The sequence below is a fragment of the Vidua chalybeata genome, chromosome 1 (genome assembly GCF_026979565.1).
Source record: "Vidua chalybeata isolate OUT-0048 chromosome 1, bVidCha1 merged haplotype, whole genome shotgun sequence".
NCBI lineage: Eukaryota > Metazoa > Chordata > Aves > Passeriformes > Viduidae > Vidua > Vidua chalybeata.
Window position 1 is genome coordinate 11244863 of NC_071530.1, and position 6372 is coordinate 11251234.

Sequence of the window (6372 nt, forward strand, 5' to 3'; positions counted from 1 at the left end):
TTCAAAGAAGAGAGAATTGGACTTTCAGTAGATTGCAGACTGACATGCACATATTTGCACATGCACATGCTTTGGATCGGGAACTCCTGGCAAAAACCTTCTGGGTGAAATGTGGGCTGGACTAGCTCATATAAGGATTATTATTTTCTCAGTTTCTTCATTGCTGTGAATAAAATATTTTCTTTCATTAGACACCAAAGATGAAGGACAGGCAAATTACTAACCAATATAGAAAAAGTAAAAGGATTTATACTGAGCGACTGAAATGGTGGCTGGGAAGGTGGTGGATGGGAAATCATCTTTGTGTAAGGAGGAAAACTTTCCCTCTACTGTTAATGTATCTCTTGTGCAGTTCCATACTAACTGATGCATTTTCATAGATTAAAAAGAGCTTATCCAAGATGGGAATGCAGGAAAATTATTGTCTGAAATATTAACTTAAGTGGACCCATGCACATCTGGGAGTGAAATAAACGAAGGATTAATTACTGAAGAAATATATATAGCTTCATTATCTTCCAACAACTTCTGAGGCTTAATTAATATTTTTCTGCATTTTGAGATTACAAGATGGGCAGCATTATACAAATATAAACTCTTTAACTTTATTGTAAAAACCTTCAATTTTTGGATGAGCATCAGCTCAGAGTGTTTTGAAATAAAGGTATAGCCAGGTGTTTGGACAAATAAGTGAGGTAGGTGCTGGCTAGCCTCTTTGGAAGTAAAAATGATTTTGTAAGAGTTCTGGTCCTAGTTAAAGAGGATGCCTGTGCAGACATAATCTGTGAGTTCAATATAACTTCCCTAAAAGTACTTCAATGACAAAATCAAGGGTTTGCTTGAAATAACATATTTGTTTAAAAGAAACATATTTTGACTTTGGATTTTTCAGACCTAAATTTTTTTTTGTAAATCTCCTTCAGCCTCAGCTGTGCTATAAACTACGCAAACACAAAAATACATAATACATGCATATTTGTTTGTGTAAATATTCACAATTGTCAAGACAGGAGTTGAATCCTGATTACAGGTGCAGGTCTGGGTGTATGGATCAAAGGAATATGCTAAAATGATACCTTATTATCATAGAATAGTTCGGATTGGAAGGGACTTTTAAGGATCATCTAGTTCAGCTCTGCCCCAGCAATAAGCAGGAACATTTTCACCTAGATCAAGTTAGTCAGAGCCCTGTACAACCTGATTTTGAATGTTTCAGGGATGTGATAATTACCACCTTGCTGGGCAACTCATTTCAGTGTTTCACCACTCTCATTGTAAAAAAATTTCTTCCTTATATCTAGTTAAACTTTTCTTTGTTTAAGACCTGCTTTGCCCTATTGGAACAGGTTTTGTAAAAAGTTTCTCTTCATCTTCCCTACAAGCCCCCTTTAAGTGTTGAAAGGCTGCAATAGGATCTCCCCAGAACTTTCTCTTCTCCAGGCTGAAAACTCCCAGATCTCTCAGCCTGTCTTCATAAAGAGGTGTTCCAGCCCACTGACTGTGTTTGTGGCCCTGCACTGAACCCACTCCAAGAGATCTACGTCTGCTGAGGACCCCAGAACTGGAGGCAGTGATCCAGGCGGGGTGTCACAATAGCAGAGAAGAGGGTCAAGATCGCCTCCCTGGACATGCTGGCCACTTCTTTGCATGCAGCCCAGGGTAGGGTTGGCTTTCTGGGCAGTAAGCATCTGTTACTGGCTCAGGGTCAATTTCTCATCTAAAGGTAAAGCCAAGTCCTTCTCCTGCAGGGCTGCTCTCAATCCCTTCATCACAACCCAGCTGCAGGACCTTGCACATGGACACTTTATGTTATTTTACAAATGAGAAATAAATAATGATATGACTGTGTCATTTGCTTTTTAGGAGAAGAAATAATGTGATAGATACCTGTGAAATGCACACATCCTAGTGGGCAGGAAGCAATACTCTACTCTCCAGGGTATAGTATCATTTCTTCCTCATTGTTCCAAGAGGTGACATAAAAGATAGGAGATAAAAGCAGGACTAATGAATGGGCAGTGAGGGATGGAATAGGTTATTAAGGTTACTTTTGAGGCTATTCAAACATTGATATCAGAAAAGCCTTCATCTTTGGCTGGGTCAGAAACCTCATGCTGGAGGGATACTGGGAATATTCAAGGAATGCAAAATACCATGTTAATTATATCTGTTAGAAAATTTGGACTTTGACAGATTAAATAGTCACCTTAATTAAGGTAATGAATTGTTATGGTTGTTCAACTAATTGTCTTTGTCACTCACAAAGATAGGGCATGACTGTTAAATAATACAGTGAGAATTAAAGTGCATGATAGAGGCCAATTCAGAAAATGCAAATATACCCAAGCCCTCTCTTTCTTCCATGAAACATCATTTAGATAGAAAGATGACCCTCCCATTAGTCTGCTCCACAATACAGAAAACTCCCCAAACAGCTCAACAGGCCCAAGAAAACATTCCCCAAACCACTGGTTATTATTTCTTGGTAGGTTAATCTGACTCTAGTTATGGAGTGAAGCAATAGAATGGAACATTTATTCCAAATACCTCACCTTAATAATTTCCTTCCCCAATCTCAAAAATTTAATTTTCTTTTTTTTTGCATTGGTTTGATTTGGATCTATTTACCCAGAATTTCATAGGGGTTATGAGAGATTTTAACTTGATCTTGCAAGCTTGGAGGTTTTTTACTTATTTTCAGGGACTTAAATGTTTTAATGGAAGACAGATATTGAGACATTTGAAAATATTGTAAATGTAGTGTTTTCACAAGGAAAAAACACAGCAGCTTTATTGTATCACATAACGTGACAGGCACTTGCTTAACTGAGGGGCCCTTCTTTAGGCTGGACATCCCAGATGGATACACAAATGATTCTCCTGTTTTCCATTATGCTGCTTCTCGTTATACTAAAAGTAAGGGAAATACAACTCCTTATTTTCCTGCTCTGTGCCAGTTATGATTCCCATTCATGGCATCGATGCTGGCTAGAAAAATGTCACACAGTCTGTCCCCATTGTGTGTAAAGTGAAGGTCCAACTTGGTTCAGCCTCTTCGATCTCCAGACACCTCCAACTGTATAGAAAGAGGCAAATGAGTTACAGCACACAGGTAGACTTAGACAAAAGAAACATACAACATCGACATGGGGAGAGTTATTAGATATTGCTACCTGGTTTATTAAGAGATAGGGAAAAATTATTTTGCTAAAGTCAATGGAAATGACGAGTGTTGAATGGAAGACTATGAGATGGTGCAGACAGAAAGATAACACTAAATTCAGACCACTGAATTATATACAACTCCCCTTGACTTCAAAGAACCAGGACTTGACCATGGGACCTTTTATTAACTCTGGTAAGAAGTAAATAACTCTGTTTCAGCCTGTAATATGTATTAACATCCTTGTTAGTTATACGTACATGAGACTTGAATGATTAAGATTTGTTTATTGTTCATATGGGAAGATATGCTAATTTTTTACTCACTTCTTGTTTTTCAGCTTTTATAAATACTTTGTTTCAAATCCCCAGGCTCCTGGAAGCTTAAGATAATTAAGTTAATTTACACCAGATTTGTTTTGGGAGTGTTTCTGATTCAGCATTTGCCAGCAGCAGAAGTTTTCCAAGGGCACTGCTGAACAGAGTTTAGGTCATTAATAGACTGAGGCACTGTATGATCTGTGGGAAGGCACCATCCATGTAACAGTTGCCAAGTCTGTCCTGTATTGTATAAACATGATAGTTTCTTTTCCAAGAACAGTTGGAGAAAGATGAATTCAAATGTTTTTGTGTCTGTGTCAGATTCTTTCCCTAAGGCAATTAAAATGTGGAAGCAAAACATGCACTGCTCATACTTTTCTCAGGAGAGAGAAAGAGCATGAACACATGACAAATGTGAAAGTAAATAACACACTGGTGGGTGAAGGCTTTGAACTGTGGTGGATAGCCCTGTATGGGATCCTAGCTATGAAAGAATAGCTGTACACTTAATAGCTAGTCCCACTATTAGCTATTTCTTCTTCCTTTCATGTGTAAGTAATTTGTAACACCAGGCATGCTATAAATCTCCCTTCTGTGTTTGGTTGCACTGATAACAGAGTACTGCAGTCTCTAACCATGAGTTTAGTTTTCGTATATAATTATGGAACAATGAATTCAGACAATGAGCTAAGAGTTTGGCATTTTCTTTGGTGATTATCTATAATACTTCAAATGAGAAAAGAAGGAACAAAAGACAATTCTGTGCTCACACACTGAAATCAAGGCCCAGATAAATTTTTAACATTCTGGTATTATAACATCTCAAAAGGGTGTCCATACACTGTGCTACACTCAAACTCCGTATTGTAGGTTCCTACAGCACAGCATATTTTGTTTCATTCAAAAAAAAATGGTACAAGCATAGTGTTTTCCCAGGACAGCTTAAAATACTCACCCTTCATCTTCACCCTGTCTTGTTCAGTACTAGGAGCCAAATACAAGGAAATGTCCGTCATCCTGGAAGCCAAGAAGACCATCCACTGTGCTGTCACTCCCATAGTTCAAACATTTCTTTTCAAAGTCCTGTTTTGTTTTGAGGTTCTAGATGACAACTTTTTCTCCTGATATCAAGGGACTGTAGAATTATTAAACGGAATACTGTGTGATGTCCTTAAGTGACTGTAGAGACATTTCTCTTCTTTGTTTGGAAATGGGAAACTATGCCAAAACTGCAAGAGCTATTTGATAACCTAACCCAGAGTTTTTGAAAGCTCTGACCACACTTAAATTTAATCCCATATTTTTCTGCAGCATTTACATATGTATGAGCATATTATTTTTTGTGCCTTGGTTTGCTGTTTGTGAAACCAAAAGTGGATTCCTTGCTTACAGATCTTTTCTAAATATGTACTTGGAGATACTCAAATGTTGGTTTAATTATTCCAGGTGTGAAGACTTTGCTAAATGCATTCTTGTGTGGCATACAATGAGAACTATGTAAACATACTTTTAAGCAATCAGTATTATTGTGGATTCCAATGTATGAAAAGATGGAGAAATTTGCAGATGAGACTGGAGCAAAAAATTTCATTTGTCACTGAAATTTAATTTGTTGAAATATGTTCATTATAGACTGCTGAATTGCACCCACAATTAGAAACATGCATTGTGAACATGTTATATCCCTTAAAGGTCCTGTCCGTGGATGGTAAAAACTGGGATGAACCCTAGGGACACTGCAGTCATTCCAATCAGCAAAAAGAGTATTGCAACCTGCCACCAAGGAGGAAGGACACTGCTCCTCTTCCCCACACAGATGATGTCTCCTGGTCAAACTCTCAGTAGGAAAGAGAAAAGAAATGTTGACAAGACCCTTTTAGAGAGATATTCAACAAGCCAATTAGCCTATTTCACCTCTTCTCAAATAGACTTTTCTCTTTTCCCCTCTGGATTTCCATGATTTGTTATTATGGGCTCAGATGGGAATCCTAGGACTTCCAACATCTAGCTGTTGGAGTGGTCCACTTGAGTTAAAAATACTGCAGTCTGAGAAATTCAGAGGACAGAAGTGGTAAACTTGTCCATTGAGGATTTCTGGCTCTCTTTCAATGCATCACAAAGAATTTGTTTTCAAATGATCAGAGTGGACTGATTAAAAAAAAAAATATATATATATATATGCATTTTAATATCAGACTTTCTTTTAACAGGAAAAAAGAAATCTGTTGCAAGTTGGGAGGAAAACAAATTTTAAAACTTCTGAATCCTTTGTAGAAGAGAATTTACAGTACTCTGTTCAGCTTTAATAAAACATCACCTTTTAAATTACCTAAATTCACAGTAAAACTAATGAAAAAAACCTGAGCTTCTAAAAGTTAATTTTGACTATTCTTCAGTCTTTTTTTCATAATTTTCTAATGTGTGTCAGTGACAGACAATGCACAGTAGTTTAATTATTATCTTCTGCTGTGTGAGCATGCTGTGAAAAGAAGATTGTGGAGAACAGAAGAAGGAGGAGATAAAATATCCTGACACAAATTAGTATTTAAGATACATTTTGAAATCAATCTGCTGCTGCTGGCCGTTTCTTCAGCTTTTTAGATACAGCATGCCAGAGAGCCCTTCAGTTTTATTTCCTCACCAGAATGTGATGAAGAAACAACTGCTTTGTTTTGTTTGGGTTGTTTTTTTGGTTTTTTTTTCCCATTTAAGAACACATTTCCCAAAAAAGAACAGACATCTGAGGATGATTGCAAACATTCACTCCATCAGTTCTGGGCTCTGTAAGAATCTGACTCTAAATGATTTAGGGAGAACCACTATTTGTCCACTCGTGATGAACATATTTTTCAAGTTAGGGTACCAGGGCTTTCTGTCTAGCAGAGAGAT

The 6372-nt window shown here is 37.3% G+C and overlaps 1 long non-coding RNA gene across 1 annotated transcript; it reads left to right on the plus strand.

Moving 5' to 3' along the window:
* The first annotated feature begins 1652 nt into the window (after positions 1–1652).
* LOC128801074 (uncharacterized) lies at positions 1653–5789 on the plus strand. Its single transcript, XR_008435132.1, has 3 exons — positions 1653–1723; positions 1864–1939; positions 5694–5789. It is a non-coding gene; the product is annotated as an uncharacterized LOC128801074 (long non-coding RNA).
* The last annotated feature ends 583 nt before the right edge of the window (positions 5790–6372 follow it).